Source organism: Canis lupus, chromosome X (genome assembly GCF_048164855.1).
Source record: "Canis lupus baileyi chromosome X, mCanLup2.hap1, whole genome shotgun sequence".
NCBI classification, from domain to species: Eukaryota; Metazoa; Chordata; class Mammalia; order Carnivora; family Canidae; genus Canis; species Canis lupus.
Genome location: NC_132876.1, coordinates 34,278,345 through 34,298,052, shown reverse-complemented (window position 1 = coordinate 34,298,052; position 19,708 = coordinate 34,278,345). Strand labels below are relative to the sequence as shown.

Genomic DNA, 19,708 nt, shown 5'->3' with positions numbered 1-19,708 from the left:
CTCCACAAGAGGAGCATCATTCAGGACTCAGTAGGTCATAGGTGACAGAAACCCACCCAACATAGATTAAGCAAAAAACTTAAAATATATAATTTAAAAGATTATAGAGCTTATTGTCTAGGGATTTATGTAGTTTTCAGCTGGGCAAGATCCATAGGGATTTAAATGGTGCCATTCTGCTCTCTCTCTCTCTCTCTCTCTCTCTCTCTTCTGCTTATTCCCTTATACATGTTTCTCTTTCAAAAAGTCCTTCTTTGTGTGGTGGCCCTTGACAGATCTAGACAAATATACTGGATATTGTAGATGTTTTTATAGTTAAAATTAATTTGTGTTGGAGAATATACTCATTTGTTAGACAAAGTCATCAAAATGATGTGACCAATTAACCCAAGAGCTGAATCCAGGCACTTAGAGGCTCCTCACTCCCTCCCCTTGCAATGTGAATTCTGCTTCCCTCTTCCACACCAGAGGCTGCTTCAAGGTCATAGCCTTGAGATGGTGATGTGGTATGGAGAATACCTTCATGGTACAGAGGACTGAGCCCAGTTTGAGCCTCTTTATCAACTCTTAACATTTGGAGAGCAGGTATAGGTATCCTGTCTTCTTGCTGCCACTGAAGACAAGCCTCCTCTGTTAGTTCCCACTACTATTACTGAAACTGCCATCTACCACCTGGGAATGGCCAGCCTCTTTCTTTGGTCTGTCCCTGTGTTCTGTGTACAGGGGTGCCAGTTTCAGATTACATCTAGGATGCTCCCAGGAGGGTTACAAACCAACACCAATATCCCTAAAATATCTGAAGTTACCATGGATTGTCAACCTAGGCTTAGACCTTAATATATTTAATCTGCATGTAAAAGCCAGGCCCAAAATGTTTTAGAAGTGAAATTAACTGAGTTACAATTTGGTGGTATAGACACACACGTGTCCCCTTTTAACCTTGAGCCAATCTACTGCCTCTACAATTATTACCTAAATTAGTGAAAAAAGCTGAAATATCATCATATCAGTGTCCTACTATGTACCATAGTAATGCCACACCAAACACTATACTCATAACTAAAGAGTTTAATGGATAGAAAGCTGGAACAGAAACCCTATATCATGTGCAAGGATTTTAGTAACCAATAACACACCAAGCGGTGCCTGGCTGGCTCAGTCATAAAAGCATGCAACTATTGATCTTTGGGTCTAGAGTTCAAGCCCCACATTGGCTGTAGAGATTAAGGGAAAAAAATAAACTTATAAAAAAAAAGAATACTGTGCCAAAACAGCCATTTGACTTTCGTCTTTGTGGACATGCATATTGTCAGATATTCTTTGGCCTAATCACACTGTCAGCTTTGCCCTCTCAAATGCCTATGAATTTTGACTAAGCCTTCAGCCATATGCCAAAAGCAGGTTCACAGCCAGTATGCACTGATAAGTCATGAATTAAGGCCAGTGCCTACTCTAATTGGCAAGTTGTATGTTAAATATTTTTAATAGTCCTCTTGCCTAAATGACCAATATACTAAAGTAGACAAGGCATAAAGATTAATATTCAAAAAATGTATGAGTCACATAATCAGACAAAATAACAGATTCAAAGAGAAAGAATATATCTTTCATCAAAAAGAGGATCTTACAGAAAAAAAAGAGGATCTTAGCATAAACACAGAGAACAAACAGGTGGTTGCCAGAGGGCAAGGGGTTGGGGGAACATGGGGTGGGAGTACAGGCTTCCAGTTATGGAATATATAAGTCACAAGGATGAAGGGCACAGCATAGGGAATATAGTCAATGATATTGTAATGGCCTTGTATGGTGACAGATGGGAGCTACACTTGTGGTGATTGTAACGTAGCTTACAGAGCTGTTGAATCTCTATGTTGTACACCTGAAGCTAATGTAACATTGTGTCAAGCTATACTGCTATAAAGAAAAACAAAACCAAAATGATGTTAAGAGATTGTTTTATGATGTTTAAATGATAGTAGTAGTAGTGACAGTAGAAAAAATTTACATTTATTAAGCTATCTTTTACAGTGCTAGATACTTTATATGACTGATTTCATTTAAGCCTCATTGACAATGCTCTAAGGTAGACACTATTTTCCCTATTGTAGAGACGAGGAAACTGAGGCTGAGATAAATTACAGTCTGTAACTTGCCAAAAGATTTCACAATTAGAACCAAGATTTAAAACAATCTGACTACAAAAACCCATGTACTTAATAAATAATCTATTTCATCACCTTCTATTACATTCTACTTTGCTATGAAATATTCTATTCTTTTAAATTAGTCAAATTAATTCCAAATGAGAGTTACTATAAATTGCAAATAATAAAACCTAGAGGTTGTTACATGTCATGATTTATGGTTGTATAGCATCTGATTTAAGTTCAACGAGTTGGGTTTATTTCATTAATATGATTTAGTGTTATATCCCAAATGACTCAAAGAGATTTGCTGTAATAAATCCAAGTATAAGGGAGAATGTCACACAAAGCAATTAGAAATGCAATACAAACTTTGTTTGGTGAAAATTTAAATTGGGGACAAGAGAAAAAGTTATTATGATTAAGGTCATGTCAAAAAGCAATTATAAGGAGAATATTTGTGCCAAGAGTCAGTAATTCGGCAAAATGCTTGCTATGAGATGAGACATGTAACCAGTTTAAAAGCTTAGCTCCACAATTTGCAAGTTACCAAAAAAAACTTCAATTTTTTGTCAAGAAATACAAGATTGAGTAAAATATATTTTAAGAATTTTCATAATAATAAGAGCTATCATTTACTGAAAAATTTTTATGGTCTAAGCACTGTACTAAATGATTCATGATGCTATATTTTCTTTAACCGTCATGTTAATCTCATGAAGTTTGACTTACTGTCCCTAGTTTAGAAGTGAAGGAATGGAGTCAAACAATAATATAAGCATGTGAAGCATCCACTTTTTAACAATCTGACTTTTCAAAAGATTATAAAAATTGAATGGAAATATGAAGTCATTTCCATCCAAATTTCATCAAGTGCAGACAATTCTAGCAAGTTCCTCATCCCCATGCCTTTAATTTACAAGGCCCATTCCTGTGCTAGAGATACCTACCACTACATAAAAAAAGGCTGCCAACACTCTGTTGCTCACCTCTCACTGCTACTACTCATCCTGATCCACCTTGTACTCTACTTTCCTACTCTGTCTGGATCATCCCAACCTGATCATGTTGTAAATCATTGATTTTCATTTACCTTGCAGACCAGATATTTCAATAGCTTTAGCCCTTTGCATCTATACTTGACCATGTTTTGAATTCTCTTTTGGGTTCATGCTGTGTTGGATTGATGTCGAGAACATTGTATTTCACATGAGACATTTTAGAGTGGCACCTCAATTTGAAAGTATTTCCTTATTTCTGGCTAAATTTTGCCTTACAACAGCATTTGCCTTTTGATTTTTACCAGTTATAAAATTGCTTTTAACAATAGAATGTGACTTTTCTTCCTACCTCTTACCTTTACTGTATTCAACATCCAAAGAGAAGTGATATAAGAGAAATATCAGCACTAAAAACTAGACCAACTTGTCCTGGTTTTCTTAGACTGTCCTGGTTTTGAAACTGTAAGTTCCTCTTTTAATGAACTTCCTCAGTCCTGTGAAAACTGAGATGGTTGTCCATCCTCTGGTACATTTTAAACCCTAATATTTCTGTGCCATACAATAGCTTTCAACATCCACCATTTCATGAGCAAAATCCAAGTAAATCTCACATACACGCATTCACACACATAATTCCTTAAATGTAAAAAGAGTGCTAAGGTCTTTACCAAGAGTTGTAAATGCCACACCCTAGGCATTACATGCTTCCCCTAGTACAAAAGTGTGGAATAGGCTGGAAAAAAATTAAGAGGACTTCACTGGAGATCTATTTAATTTATTATTATTAGGTAGGAAGGAACCTCATCTGGAAATTTGATTTTGGAATGACAGGATTTAAACTTGTGACACTGATTTAATCTATAGCCCTTGCTTGTTATTTGTTTGTTTTATCCCTAAAACTAATACTATACCTAGGCTGGGGTTCTTATATCTAAATCATCTATTCTAGTATTCCAAATTTTATGGTTTAACTGGTTACACAGTGACATTGCCCAACCTACCGCTCAATATCCTAAGATATGAAGGATATTTCAAAACTATGTTAACCTTGTAGAATAGAGACAGTTGCATGATTAACCCAGGGATACATTTTCCTTGGACCACAGGATACATTAAAACACACACACACACACACACACACACACACACACACACACACCCTGATTCAGCTGCCCATCTGTTCAACCCAAGAGTGTTCAGAATAATTCAAGCGGAGGAGATGCTTCACAAATATGCATAGCACAACTAAAAAGCTACTCAATAAAAGAAAGCCAGATTCCTATTTTTTCTTTAAAAAAATCAGAAGATCTGGCCACACACCGGGCCTACATTGCTGTATAGCAGTGACTTAAAAAGTTTATATTGCATTAGAATCCCCTGAAGGGCTTGTGAGACCACAGATTACTGTCCTTCCACCACCAGATTTAGATTCAGTCCAGTGGCTCTGGGGGAAGAGCTTGAAAATTTGCATTTTGAACAAGTTTTTAGGTGATGCTTCCAGTCTCAGTACAACACTTTTCTCAAAGTTCTGACTCTACTCTAAGAGAACAATTGGCTGGCTGCCCCACCTCCAGCCTTACTTTGCATGCAGTCTGTAGTCTCCACTTCACCATAGTCTCCTTCTGGCTTGCTTCACTCACTTGAATTACCAGCTAGACCTGTAGAACCTTTGAGATTTTGATTACCTGATTTCCCAGATCTTCACACCCTATAGTGTAGATATTTATCTTATAAGCCCACACTCCAATATTTAAAAAGGATGCTGGTGACCACAGTATCCAGGGAAATGAGAAAAGGGAGTAGGTAGTTTGGACCTAAAGTCAAATTTCTCAGAGTCTTCTTTTTTTATTGCATCCCTTCATTAGCTGGAAGCTTGGATGGAATAAGATGCTATAGGCCAGTGGCTATGCGAGCCTGGCTAGACAATGAGAATCACCAGGAGAGCTGTTGATACAGCCAAACAAAGGAAACTGGAATCTTAGTGGTAAAATCCTGGGCAGGCTTCTTGGATGATTTTGATATGCATAATATGAAAACCCCTACTCTAAACCTCTGAACTTCCAACCAGTGACTATTCTCATTGATGAAATGAGTTCTATCTCAATGTTTCTGCTCATGTTTCCAAATATAAGTTAACAAACCTCTTCCCAGAGAAAGAATTCTCTAAACAGAGATGCTCCATTAACATGTAGAGCACAGAATAAAGGTACTCAATAAACTTTTGTTAAATGAATGCTGGAGAATAATCACCAACATTCTCAAGTTATGTAGTCTCTGGATTGTAAAACAGATACAGTCACTTAAACAAGATAGGTATGCTGGCTCTAAAGCTGTACTTAGGAGCTTTGCCTATTACGCTGAGAGTCAAGACATGTCATCAATTTGCTTATGTTACATTTAAGCTTTTGCCACTTGGAAAGGGTCCAGGATAGCCTCAGCCTTTGTCTACATGCTGCCAAGCATCTGGATAAACAATAATAGCCTCAGTTAATCATTTGTGTGATAATAAGCCCTTCCATTTTGATAGTACTTCCAGGTTTTAAAAACACCACCTCAATTACAGTCTCATTTGAGTATCACAGCAATTGGGGATCACTGCAAATAGCTTAGTGGGTGAGACTCAGGCTTCAGAGTCAAACACATTTGGACTGAAATCCCCCTTCCTATGTTTACTAGTTGCCTGACTTTTGGCAAGCTACTTAGCCTCTCTGAGCCTTAATGGCTTTGACTTAACAGAAGAATAAGAACAGTAACTGTCTCATCAGACTATTGTGATGATTAAGTGATTATGCAGGTCAAGTACTGACTGAGCATAAAGCCTGAAAACTGCAAAAGCTCATAATTATTTGCTGTCATTATTATAATTATTATTACTAATATTAATTTTGATATTGTATGAGGGTTGTCCAGAGAAACGGAACCAAGATGTTATATAGAGAAAAATACATAAAAGGAGATCTATTCTAGGAATTGGCTCACGTGGTTATGAAGGCCAAGAAGTCTCACAGTCTACAGCTGGAGAATGAGGAGGCTGGAGAATGAGAAAGCTGATGGTCTAATGCATTCCAGTCCAGGGGCCTAAGAACCAGAAGCTCTGATGTCTCAAGGCAGGAGGAATGGAAGACTCAGCTCAAAAAAAAAAGAGAGTGGGAATTCACCCCCCCTTTTTTTTTTTGCCTTTTTGTTCTATTTCAGTCATCAACAGTTTGAATGATGTCCATCCACATTGGTGAGAGTGGATCTCTTTACTCAGCCTACCGATTCAAATGCTAATATCTTTCAGAAACACCCTCAAAGACACACTCAAATAATGTTTTAACAGCTATCTGGGCATCCCTTAGCTCATTTAAGTTGTCATATAAAATTAACTATCACAGATATTATCCATCTTCTAATCAAACGTTTACATGCTTAACTCTATTTTCCATCTTACTGTGTAAGCCAGCCACATTAAGTTGGCCGGAGGGGAGAGGGGAGATTTATTATGTTGCTCATCTAAAAAGCTAAAGAAGGGCATATGTACACAGCTTATGTTCCTAACATTGACAGCTCTAGGCTAAGGTCAAGAATCAGTCAAGAGATTGGTGGCAGCAATGGGATACAAGATGATTTTAGGCACCACAACAGACAGAACCATTGAAAAGTATATAGGCAGGGGGATCCCTGGGTGACTCAGTGGTTTGGCGCCTGCCTTTGGCCCAGGGAGTGATCCTGGAGTCCCGGGATTGAGTCCCACGTCAGGCTCCCGGCATGGAGCCTGCTTCGCCCTCCTCCTGTGTCTCTATCTCTCTCTCTCTCCTTCTCACTGTGTCTATCATAAATCAATAAATAGATAGATATTAAAAAAAAGAAAAGTATGTAGGCAGCCCTCTCCCTCTCTGGTACCCAACCTTTGTTTCTCCTACTGTGACAGATAGATGCTGAATACCTACTTTGCTAGGCAATCAAATTATCATTCCTATTTCACATAACTTATGTAAGATCATCCTGGTAGAAATGGGTAGTGGTAGTAATCAAACCCATATATATATAGGCCTCTAAAACTCAGGTTCTTTCTACCATATCATGTGGCCTATCCTTATACCTCAGCATGTCATCCACCATACTTCAAGTGGAGTCAGGTATTTTGGCTCCCAGTGGGCTTACACTTCCTACCTGTTCTCTATGTGTAGGAGGATCACTATGGCACACTCACTCATAAGCTCATGAGATAATAAATAAACAGTAAGTTGACATGAACTTCAGAAATGTTGTGACATTCACATACCCACAGTTGGTGTGGTTGTATGGTCAGCTTTAACATGTTTCCAATCTTGGAGCACCTGGGTAGCTCAGTCACTTAAGGGTCTGACTCTTGATTTGGGCTCTGGTCATGATCTCAGGCTCATGGGATCGAGCCCTGCATGGGGCTCCATGCAGACTCTACTTGTCCTTCTCCCTCTGATCCTCCCTTTGATAGCTCTCTCTTTTTCTAATAGATAAATAAAATATTTAAAAAATATGTTTCCAACTTTTTGCTGAAAGGGCTAGGGAGGAATATTACAGTTGGGTTGGGGAGGTGTTCTGTGAATGAGAGAGTAAGCTATCTCTCTCCATACATCTTTCAGAGGAGCTGGAAGGGAACCTTAAAGACCTAATACAGCCTCCTATTTTTACAGGTGGTAAGATTGTTATAGTAATTACAGATAATGTCTCATTCATTTATTCATTCTTCCTGCTTCCCCTCTGAATCCATAGGAAAACCAGAAATGCTATCTATGGATGAACTTCCTCTCTTAGGTGGCCTAATCTCAGACACTGAGTAGGCTTAGAAGTCAGGTTTCTAAGTAGTAGGCATCTATATCAGGTGGTTTCTCCTAAAGCAAGCATCTGCCAAAGTTGTACAGATGTGCTTAAATGAGTAAATTAGTAAGGCTGCCATTACAGAGCAAAATGTTCCCCCCCAGATCAGGAAATAAAATCCTAAATACTGTAAGAAGTGTTTATCAGAAAGGAGGCTTGGACTAAGATTTCAAATGGTGAATGGAGGAGGTTCTACCTCTGGGGTAAGCTGCCACTGGCACAGGCAGAGCATATGAGGTAAAGTGTTGACCCCACTGTATTCCTCGGTAAGTCTCAGTCTATTCCAGTGATGCTACAGTGCAGAATCTATAATGATCTAGATAGCTTGATTAGTACAAGTAAACATGTCTACAGACTTGTATGATACTTTCGTTCTCCTTAAACAAAACAAACATAGCACATTTGGGATAAACTAGAGTTAATAAGGCATTAAACTACAGAATGTACTAGAAAGAGTTCAAAATGGAAAGCACCTCATGCAATGGATGTATTTAATTTCAAATTCAGCTGGTAACTCGCAAAAAAAGAAAGAAATCAACAATTCATCAACTTCCGACACAGCTTTTCTTCAAATAGTACTGCTGGGCAGAGTCATCATTTAAGCTGATCCTTTTAAATTTTTTTTTCCCCTAGAGGGATTTTTAAATGAATGGGACTCTGGTATGTGTTCTAAAGCTCCATCTAACATCATAAAATAGTTATCTTACTTTGTTAAATTTGCCTCAGAGTGTACCTACAATGTGCTATTTGTCTGGCCAAAGATTGCCCATACAGTTGTATGATTCCCTTTTCTCATCGCTAAATATTCCTCAAAGCTCCTGTCTATAGGAATTACACAAGGAAAATTTTCAACATACCTTGGTCTTCTCCCTTAGAGCTTTCTGGAAACCTCCTACTTGAATCCATCCTCCTTTCCTGTAATGTCATTCAAAACATGTACAAAATTTCAGTCATCTGCTCAGGAAAATTCTTTGTCTTTTCAAAATATCAATTGCCACCCACTCTTTTTTAAAAAATCTTTCATTTATTTATTCATGAGGGACACAGAGAGAGAGGCAGAGACATAGGCAGAGGGAAAAGCAGGCTCCCTGTGGGGAGTCTGACGCGGGACTTGATCCCAGGACCCTGGAATCATAACCTGAGCCAAAGGCAGACGTGCAACCACTGAGCCACCCAGGTGCCCCAATTGCCACCCACTCTTGATGCAGTTTGAACAATCAACCAATTTTCATTTGCTAATTTACTTTATTTTCCCAATCTTTAGCTTCTTTTTCACTTCCATTTTCAAGCTTAATGGGATAAATAGCAAATTTAGTAGGCCATTTCAAATGATTTATTCATAAGTTTTCAAAATCTGAGCAAACTGTTTTTACACAACTCTTCCAAAAAGTTAAAAATAAAATGTCTACTTATGCCAAAATAAACATAGAAACAAAGCTGCTTTTTGAATGCAGAAAGGGCTACTTTTAGAAACATATAGGAACCTTTTCAAAATGCAAGTTGTAATTTTCTAGTCCAGTATAGGAAGAAGACATTCACAATAGCCAGGAGGCACATTAGATAGAAGCTGAATGATGGACTCCATCTCTCACTCCCCTGTCCTCTCCAAGTCAAAAGCAAGTCCTACCGATTTTGTGTCTTAAGTAATTCTCCGATTTGAATACTTCTGCACGTCTGTTGCTACCTAGTCCAAGTTACCATTACCTCCTGTCTAGATTCCTACAAAAGCTTTGTGACTGGCTTTTGGCTTTCATTCTTTGATCTTGTGGTACATTGAGTAATGCCCCCTCTACCTAACACTGTACACCTGTGAAGGAGTCCACATCCTCATTTGTGTGCACCTATTACCTTACATGGTAACAGGGATTCTACAGATGGGATTAAGCATGTTGAAATGAGATTATCCTGAACTACACAGTTGTTCCAATGTAATCTCAAGGGTCCTTTTCAGAAAAAGGGAGGTAGAGTCAGAGATAGAAAAGGGAATGAATCGAGTAAATGTCAGAGGAGAGGATGTTATCTTGCTCATTTTGAAAATGGTGGAAGGAGCCATAAGGTAAGGAATGTACACAGCCTCTGGAAGTTGAAAAAGTTAAAATGAATTCTTTCCTAAAGCTTCCACAAGGAAGACTTCTGCCTTGATTTTTAGCATAGTAAATGGATTTTGGACTTCTGACTTCCAGGACTGTAAGATTGGTAAATCTATGTGTTTTTTTTTTCTTTTTAACTTCCAAGTTTGTGTTGATTTGTTACATCAGCAAGAGGAATTTTTTAAAAAGATTTTATTTATTTATGAGAGATACATAGAGGCAGAGACACAGGCAGAGGGAGAAGCAGGCTCCCAGGTCCCCAGGATCACAACCTGAGCAGAAGGCAGATGCTATACCACTGAGCCTGTCAGCCACTGAGCCACCCAGGTGTCCCAAGAGGAATCTAAAATAGCCCCCTACAATAGATTCCTCACATAGCAGAAGGATCTTCTTAAAAAACAAAATCCTTCAATGGCTGCCCTAAGCATTTAAAAAGAATCTAAAATAGTAACATATCCTCGAAGGCTCTGTTTTATGTGTGCAGTCCCTCCTAAATCCCTATGTTGAAACCCTGGCCCCCAATATCTCAGAATATGAGCTTATTTGGATGTAGGGTCTTCATACAGTCAATCAAGTTAAAGTGAGGTCATTAGGGCGAGCACCAATCTAATATGATGGCTGTGCTCATAAAGAGGGGAAATTTAAACAAAGAGATACGCAGAACACAATGTGAAGACAGAGGGAAAGGATGGTAAGATAGAAATCAAGTAGAAAGGCCTGGAAAAGTTCCTTTCCTTGCAGCCCTCAGAAGGATCCAACTCTACCAACAATTTAACTTTAGACTTTTAGCCTCCAGAATTTTGGGACAGTAAATCTCTGTTGTTTAAGCCATACTAGTTTCTGGTACTTTCCTACAGTAGCCCTAGCAACTAATACAGCCTGCAGGACCTGACCTACCTTTCCAGGTTTATCTGGAGCTAGTCTCTCCTCTTCTCTTTGCCCTTCAGCCAGAGAGCCTATCTCTTCCACGCCTTTGCATACACTGCGGTGCATTTCTCCCACTACCTCTCTTAATCTGGTCCACACCTATTCATCCTTCAGATGTCAGCTTAAATATCTGTCTTAAGGGCACTTTCCCTGATCAACAATCTAAAGGTGCCACCAGTCTGCATTATGCATTCATATCACTTGGACCTTTACTGTGACACTACATATAAAACGTTTTAATTACAAATATATTTGAGAGGTTATTCTGCTAATGTCTGCACCTATATTATTACTTATTGTATACCAGGCACCTAGCACATTGTCTAGGATGTAACAGATACTGAGTAAATATTTGTGGAATGGGGATCCCTGGATGGCGCAGCGGTTTGGCGCCTGCCTTTGGCCCGGGGCGCGATCCTGGAGACCCGGGATCGAGTCCCATGTCGGGCTCCCGGTGCATGGAGCCTGCTTCTCCCTCTGCCTGTGTCTCTCTGCCTCTCTCTCTGTGACTATCATAAATAAATAAATACCTTTAAAAATTTTGAAAAAAAAATATTTGTGGAATGAATAGATAAATTCATGGTCTGAGACAAAGGATCTCTGATAAACCTGCTTCAAATTCACATACTCTTATCTAGGCCTCACACTTCAAGAACAGAACTCTGATTGGCCATCACCTTAGAGTCTTGGTGAAAGACTCCAAAAACAGGGTTGCCCCTGTCTGGACCTTTACTTTGTATATTGAGGACCCAGACACCCAGATAAAAGGACAACACCACAGACAGCTGAACAGAAAGAGCAAGGTTTAGGAGCACCTGTTGGGGACCTGGTAGGGGCTCTACCAGTCGGCAGAGCATACGGTTCTTGATGTCCAGGTCCTGAGCTCAAGCCCCACATTGGGTGTAGAGTTTACTTAAAAAAAAGGCCATGTTTCAACCACAGGTAAACTACTACTGTACTGTGTCCTGAGGATGGTAACATTTCTTTTTTTAAAATTTAATTTTATAAATAATATATATTTATATATTATATATTAAAATACAATAATATATAATATATATAAATTTGTATATAAATATATATGTAATCTCTATGCCCAACGTGGGACTCAAATTCTTAACCCTGAGATCAAGAGTTGCATGCTCTTCTGACTGAGCCAGCCAGGTGCTCCAGGATGGTAACATTTCCGATATGCACAAGCAAGGAAAAATCTCATGAAAGAAATAAAACAATCAAAAGCAACAATAAAAAAGGAAGTTTTTTTTAAAAAAAGTTTTTAAAAAAGTTTAAGGAAAGCAAGTTATAAGGAAATTTTATTTTATTGAAGTTGGAGGATTTCATCTGTGTCCAATGTTGTCCTTGTTAAGGAGATACTATAACAGAGTCATTGTGATAATTGCTTCCAACCTCAATTCTACTCAGTATGTGTAGACATTGCCACTGCAGTCAGAAATGGAGCCAAAAGTCACAGAACTAGATCGGATACTTCAGCCTTAATATATACAAATCTTTGCTTCATAAAACTGCCATTTCCTTTTTTAGCTGTTAATGACCTTCATTTTCATATAGTTTCCTAATACTTGGTAAAAAATCTCCCTTCAGAATATAAGGGAGCAAGGAACACAAGTATCAATTTGCCAAGACTCCTTTTTCAAATTGCTCTTGTGTGACAAGCTTATGAGTCACGATGTTTATGCTGTAAATTCATTATAGATCCTCATATCGTGGTCCATCATCATTTTAGTTCGGGCATGCTTTCAAGACTTTTCAATAGCATGAGCAATTTGTTGTTTTTCTTTCTGGTTGCTTTAATATCCTACTCTTTAGCATGGGATGTACATTATGGAAAATTTGAAAATACCATGAATTTATCTATTCATTCCACAAATATTTACTCAGTTGAACCCCAGTTAAAGTTGTCTACTGCAATACTAATTCTGAGCTAGCCATCAAGACTGAAGGCTTCAGTCTAATCTGAAATTCAGGCTTTGAAGTTTCTACATCTCTCTGAGATGTGAAATGGTGTTAACATATCATCATTGATTCAAATGTTTTCACAGTTGAATTTGTCATTTCAGTCATCTTTCCAATCAAGCCATCTGGTCCTTTTGGCCATTAAGAAGACCAAATCAAATTAACCATTCAATCTCTTGGCAATCGACCCATAAAATGATCAATATAATCAATTTTGTCAGGCTAGCCTCAATCTGCAGAGGAAAGCTGCTAAAACACCACACCTTCCAGGGAATGCAGATTGCTTTGCTTTCCCTGTCAGCAAGTACAGAATGATATTTTAGGGCTTCTATGGTAAAGGCATCTTTAATAAATAATGACAGCTCAGTACTTATATTGGTTGAGTTTCAGGATTTTAAATATTAAAGTTCACAAAACACCTATGCAAATGTTAAATGAGTTTTTAAAAAATATATATAGTGATTGGTTTCCTTTGGTCATCCATAAAATTCAGTGTGCATTCCTTTATGTGACCAGAATGTTAAAAATGAAATAGCCAAGAAATGAATGAGATAGGAATCGCACTGAATTACATAAAGGCAGTTATTAAACTACTGAACCCCAAAGAAAAACAAAACGCTTTGTTAAAAATAATTGTTTGAGCATATTCATATTTCAGGGCATTGAGAAACAAATTTTGAAAAAGGATGGATATTGTTAAAGGTACAAATAAATCATAAAATGCTGACTGAATCATTCCTAAGAATTAAATTCAACTGTTTTTTTTCAAGCTAGAAACCATAATTCTTTGTAACTTTTGCTAGAACTCAGTTTCAGTAAACAACATTTGTAATATTTGCAAATGAGTTAAGGAGGCTATAGTCATGATATTTCCATCCTATGATTTTATATATTAGGAGCTGTATAAGGTCTTAATGTTTGTTACTCCTTGTGGGGGAATTAGGTTTGCTACATTATTTCCATATAAATTTAGAGTACTCTATTTTACATCTTAAAATTGGGTCATTGCAGCCAGAAAATTCATACCAAATTGCAGTTCCTGGACACACAGGCAGAGTTGTCAAAATATTCTCATCAGCTGAGTAAATTTTTGCTCAGAGCAAAAACAGCAGACTGGAAAACAAATACCCTGTAAGCTATCAATTAGCCCACACATGAGAATAAACTCATATCCAAGAGTAATTATATTTGTGACATAAAACACATATGTGCAAGTGTGCACATGCAGGCATATGGAGCTACACACTTGATGGCATTCCTTTGAAATCAATTTTTAGAAAAAGTCTCCTTGGCAGAAATCTTTGCTCCTTGATTAGAAAATAGAAGGTATTATTATCACTTGAATTATAGGAACAAATTCCAGTGTGTCAAATGCCAACATAGCAAGAGAATCAAGAGTTACATGTTAACCTTTGACAATGGAACCCATAAAGAAGTATAAGGCTGAAGAAAACAGTAAGAACCCAACATCCTCATTCATCTCAAGGGGTTGAGATGCCAGGCTGAAATCAGAAATCAGAAAGGAAGAGCCTCATACTGGGTTCTCCAGGAGGAGGGCTGTTCCTGGAAAAGATTCTGGGAGACAGTTTCACCAGGCACATGCAAAAGAAACTCTTGAATAAACATGATTATAGAGAAGAAGATCAATTAACAGTTACTGAGATAAAAAAGCAATGAGGTCCTAGATTAGAGTGGATTATAGTGATGGCTATGGCTAAATGGCTTAGTGATGAAGATTCTACATGACTGAGTGAAAAATTGGGCTAAAGTAATGTGTTTACCCCCTCCCCATGATTAAGCTAGCTACTTGTGTTCTTTATCTTTTACAGAAACCTGCTCTATTAATTATTTGTTTTCTCTTGTATCTTCAATCACTACTTCGTTTTTGGGTCTTTCCTCTCTGCCTAAAATCAGCCACAAATCTATATGGCTTCAAAATAATGAAAAAGAAGAAAACAAAACAAAAATCTTCCTTCAGCCCTGAATCCTCTCATCTGTCAAATTATCTCTCTCCTTCTCTCTGCAAGTAAACTCCTTGGCAAAGTAGTCTATTTGTTTTTCCTCCCTTTAGCTCATTTCAACGGTTTAATGACTATTTCATAAGCACCTACTAAGTACCAACTGATATACAAGTGGCTGAGAACACAAAGACAAATAAATACATGATCTTAACCTTAAAGGATTATGCAGCTAGTAGGGGGAAAATTTGTATAAAAAGTGTTCCACTATCAGAACTCAGGTGATACAAACTCAGAAATCAAACAGATTAAGACACATTTTTTTTTTTGCATTAGGACAGATATCCCTGGGCAGCCCTGGTGGCTCAGCAGTTTAGTGGCACCTTCAGCCCAGGGCATGATCCTGGAGACCTGGGATCAAGTCCCACATCGGGTTCCCTGCTTGGAACCTACTTCTCCCTCTGCCTGTGTCTTTGCCTCTCTCTCTCTCTCTCATGAATAAATAAATAAATAAATAAAATCTTAAAAAAAGGACAGATATCCTTTATTATTTGACTCTTACTACTCTCTTACTACTACTCACTACTCAAAACATCAGAACCAAATATATCCAGATCCTGTGATGTTCTTTCTGACCTGAACCACCACAATCCAAACTTGGAAACCAACAGACTTGGACAGTGAGAGATATCTGGTTTTATAAAAATACGTGAGATTTTAAATATCATAAATAGGTACAAAATAAGTGACATAACTTCTGCTGCAAAAACCGAGACTAATTTCATGTTTGGCAAACCTAGTACTGAAGATACTAAAACTGTGGGTCACTCTATAATTCTTTATCCTCTCCTTCACTGCCCTTCATGACAAAAATCTATTCTCTGCATTTCTCCCTGCATGTCTTACTTTCTTAGCATCCTTTAGTGTGTTCCCTTCAAGCCATAGAGGTATAGCCTATGTCCATGCTAGGCAAAGTGAGGTCCATGACCAACAACATCAACATTATCTCAGAGCTTATCAGAAATGCATAACCTCAGTCCCTACCCACACTGATAATCAAAATCTGCAACTTAAGAAAATACCTACATGACTCATAGATACCTTAAATCTCAATAAATGCAGGAAAAGCACACGGCAAAGTCCAACATCCATTCCTGATAAAATTCTTAGCAAAGTAAGATTATAGAGGAACTTCCCCAACCTGAGGAAACTATAGCTTTCATATTTAATGGTAAGAGTGACTTAAAGAGTGATTTAAAGGTAAGCCTTCAGTGACCAGGAATACAGCAAGCAGATTCACTCTTACCAATCCTATTCAAGATATTTCCTGGAGGTACTAGTCACTGCAAAAGACAAAAACAGGGATCCCTGGGTGGCACAGTGGTTTGGCGCCTGCCTTTGGCCCAGGGCGCGATCCTGGAGACCCGGGATCGAATCCCACGTCGGGCTCTCGGTGCATGGAGCCTGCTTCTCCCTCTGCCCGTGTCTCTGCCTCTCTTTCTCTCTCTCTGTGTGACTATCATAAATAAATTTAAAAAAAAATTAAAAAAAATTTTTAAAAAAAGACAAAAACAAAAAACAGGGGCACCTGAGTGGCTCAGTGGTAGAGCATCTGCCTTTGGCTCAGATTGTGATTCAGAGGTCCTGGGATTGAGTCACGTATTGGGCTCCCTGCAGGGAACCTGCTTCTCCCTCTGCCTCTCATGAATAAATAAAGTCTTAAAAAAACAACAACAACAAAAACAACAAAAGCAACAACAACTTAAAACAAAACTAAAAGCACTCAATCAAACGTAAGAAATAAAACTATATCTGCAGATGATGTGATTATCTATATAGAAATCCTTAAGGAAAATACAAAAGAGCTAATAAAGCAAGTAAGTGAATTTAGCAAGGTCTTGGGATACAAGGATAACATGTAAAAATAAACTATACTTCTCTATATTAGCAATGAACTGGAAATTGAAATGTAATGTGCCATTTATAGTAGCATCAAAAAACAAAATACTAGTCTAAATTAATCCAGGAAAATATGTGTAAGATATGTATGTGGGAAAAAAATCCCTGCAAAACATTGTTGGAAAATGTCAAAGAAGACCTAAATAAATGGAGAGACATAGAACATTGATGGATTTGAAAACTCAATACTGTTTGAAGGTCAAATCTCTCCAAACTGATCTACAAGTTCAATGCAGTTACAATCAAAATCTATGAAGGAATCTTTTTGTACAAGTAGACAAGTTGGCTTCAAAAATATTCATACAGGATGGGGAAGGAACTAGTGTAATCCAAACAATTTTGAAAAAGAACAAATTTGAAATGAGCCTACTTGATTTTAAAGTTTACTATAGAGCTGCAGTAATCATAGAGTATGGTATTGGCAAAAGGATAGATATATGGATTGTTGGGACAGAGTCGAGTCCAGAAATAGACCCACACAAATATAACCATTTGATTATGACAAAGAATAAAGATAACAGTGTGTCCATAATTGGATATCCACATGCAAAAGATGAACTTGATCCATCCGTTACACACAAAAATTAACAAAAACTAGATCATAGACCTAAATGTTAAGCCTAAAACCATAAAAGACCTAGATGGAAATATGGAACAAAATCTTTGTAACCCTGGTTTAGGCATAGATTTCTTACATAACATGACAAACTGTGATCCATAAACAAATTAGAATTCCAAAAACCACTATTAAGATAACAAAAAGAGGGGTGCCTGGATAGCACAGACAGTTAAGTGTCTGGCTCTTGGTTTGATCTCAGGGTCATGGGATCAAGCCCTGCTTCGGGCTCTGCACTCAGCATAGACTCTACTTAAGTTTCTCTCTCTTTCTCTCTCTCTCTCTCCCTTTGCCCCTGCTGTCCATTCTCTCCTCAAAAAAATTAATAAATCTTTGTAGAAAGAGAGAGAGAGAGAGAAAGAGAGAGAGAAACCCTAGGACTCAGAAAAAAACATGTGAATAACTTATCTCCATAAATCAGTTTTATCTAGCACATATAAAATATATGTTACCATATGATCCAGTAATTCCAGTTCTAGGTATATATCCAAAAGAACTGAAAACATGTGTATTCAATAAACTTTACATAGAAGTTGATAGCAGCATTATTCATAAAAACCAAGAGATGGAAACAACCCAAATGCCCATCAACTGATGAATGAATCAGCAAATGTGGTACATCCATACAATGGAATAGTATTTGGCCATAAAAGGAATGAGGGACATGCTACAAAATCAACATTCCTTGAATAAATATATGCTGAGTGAACGAAGCCAGATACAAAAGGCGATATATTATATGATTCAATTTATACAAACTATCCAGAGTATATGAATCCATTAGTAGTTGCCAGAGCCTGGGGTAGAGGAAATGAAGAGTGACTGTTAATGACTATGGGGTTTCTCTTTGGGGTGACAAAATTAGATAGTGGTGATGGTTGCATAATTTTATGAATGTACTAAACCCAGCCATTTGTTAACTTGAAGATGGTGAATTTTATGGGATGTGAATTATATCTCAATTAAAAATATATAAATAGAAAAATTCCTCAATAATAACAAATTAGTTAAAAATATTTTAATAGAAATGTCATGAAAGCTATACAAGTGGCAAATAAAGATATGAAAAGATCTTCATATTTAACCATAGGAAATTCAAATTAAAACCACATTTAGATAACACTATGCACTATTTAGAATACTATAATAACAAAAAGAGAACCAATATTAGCAAATAGCAGCAGGGAGGCAAAGCAGCCAGAACTTTCATACGTTTATGTTAGGTATAACTACTTTGGAAAACACTTTGGTAGTGTCTTTTTTTTTTTTGTATGTTTTTTTATTGGAGTTCGATTTGCCAACATATAATACAGTGCTCATCCCGTCAAGTGCCCCCCTCAGTGACCGTCACCCAGCCACCCCATCCCCCTGCCCATCTCCCCTTCCACTACCTCTTGTTCGTTTCCCAGAGTTAGGAGTCTCTCATGTCAATCAGTATATGCTTTCACTCATATGGGGAATATAAAAAATAGTCAAAGAGATTATAGGGGAAAGGAGAGAAAATGAGTGAGAAAAATCAGAGAGGGTGACAAAATTTGGTAGTGTCTTATAAACCTAAACATAAAGCTCACCATACACCCCAGCAATCCCATTCCTAGATATTTACTAAAGTGAAATAAAAAATTGTGTTGTCATGAAAAACTTGTATACCCTGAAGTGGAAACAACGCAAATTTCTTGAACTAGTAGGTGGATATATGAACTGTGATACATCCATAAAATGGAGTGTTACATGGCAATAAAAAGCAATGAACTACTGATACAGTCAACAACATGGATGAATCGCAAATGCATTATAGCATGTAAAAGAAGCCAGTGTACAAGTGCTTTACAAAGTATGGTTTCTTTTTTATGATATTCTGGAAAAGGCAAAACCATAGACAGCTAACAAATGAGTGGTTGTTGGCTAGGGGTCTGGGGAAGGTTTGGTTCTGAAGGATCAGAGGGATTTATGCAGTAATTGAATTGTATGCTAAAGAGGGTGACTCTTTCTGTATGAAATGTATACCTTAAAAACAGGAGAAAACATGCAGCTTAAATATCACCTTCTATGTGAAACCTTTTCTCATTTTCTGTGCTAAAATTCTGTTTGTCCTTTTCTTTTTCTAAGATTTATTTATTTGAGAGAGTGAGCACATGCAAGTGGGTGAGGGGACAGAGGGAGGGGGAGAGAATCTCAAGCAGACTCCCAGCTAAGC

The 19,708-nt window shown here is 37.6% G+C and overlaps 1 long non-coding RNA gene across 4 annotated transcripts in view; it reads right to left on the bottom strand.

Moving 5' to 3' along the window:
* Nucleotides 1-19,708, bottom strand: part of LOC140627486 (uncharacterized) — a 158,874-nt gene that overhangs the window by 56,771 nt on the left and 82,395 nt on the right. For all 4 annotated transcript variants that reach the window (XR_012026203.1, XR_012026204.1, XR_012026201.1 and 1 more), the window contains one exon: nt 8,845-8,902. This is a non-coding gene — a long non-coding RNA (uncharacterized lncRNA). The remainder of the gene's footprint in view (nt 1-8,844; nt 8,903-19,708) is intronic.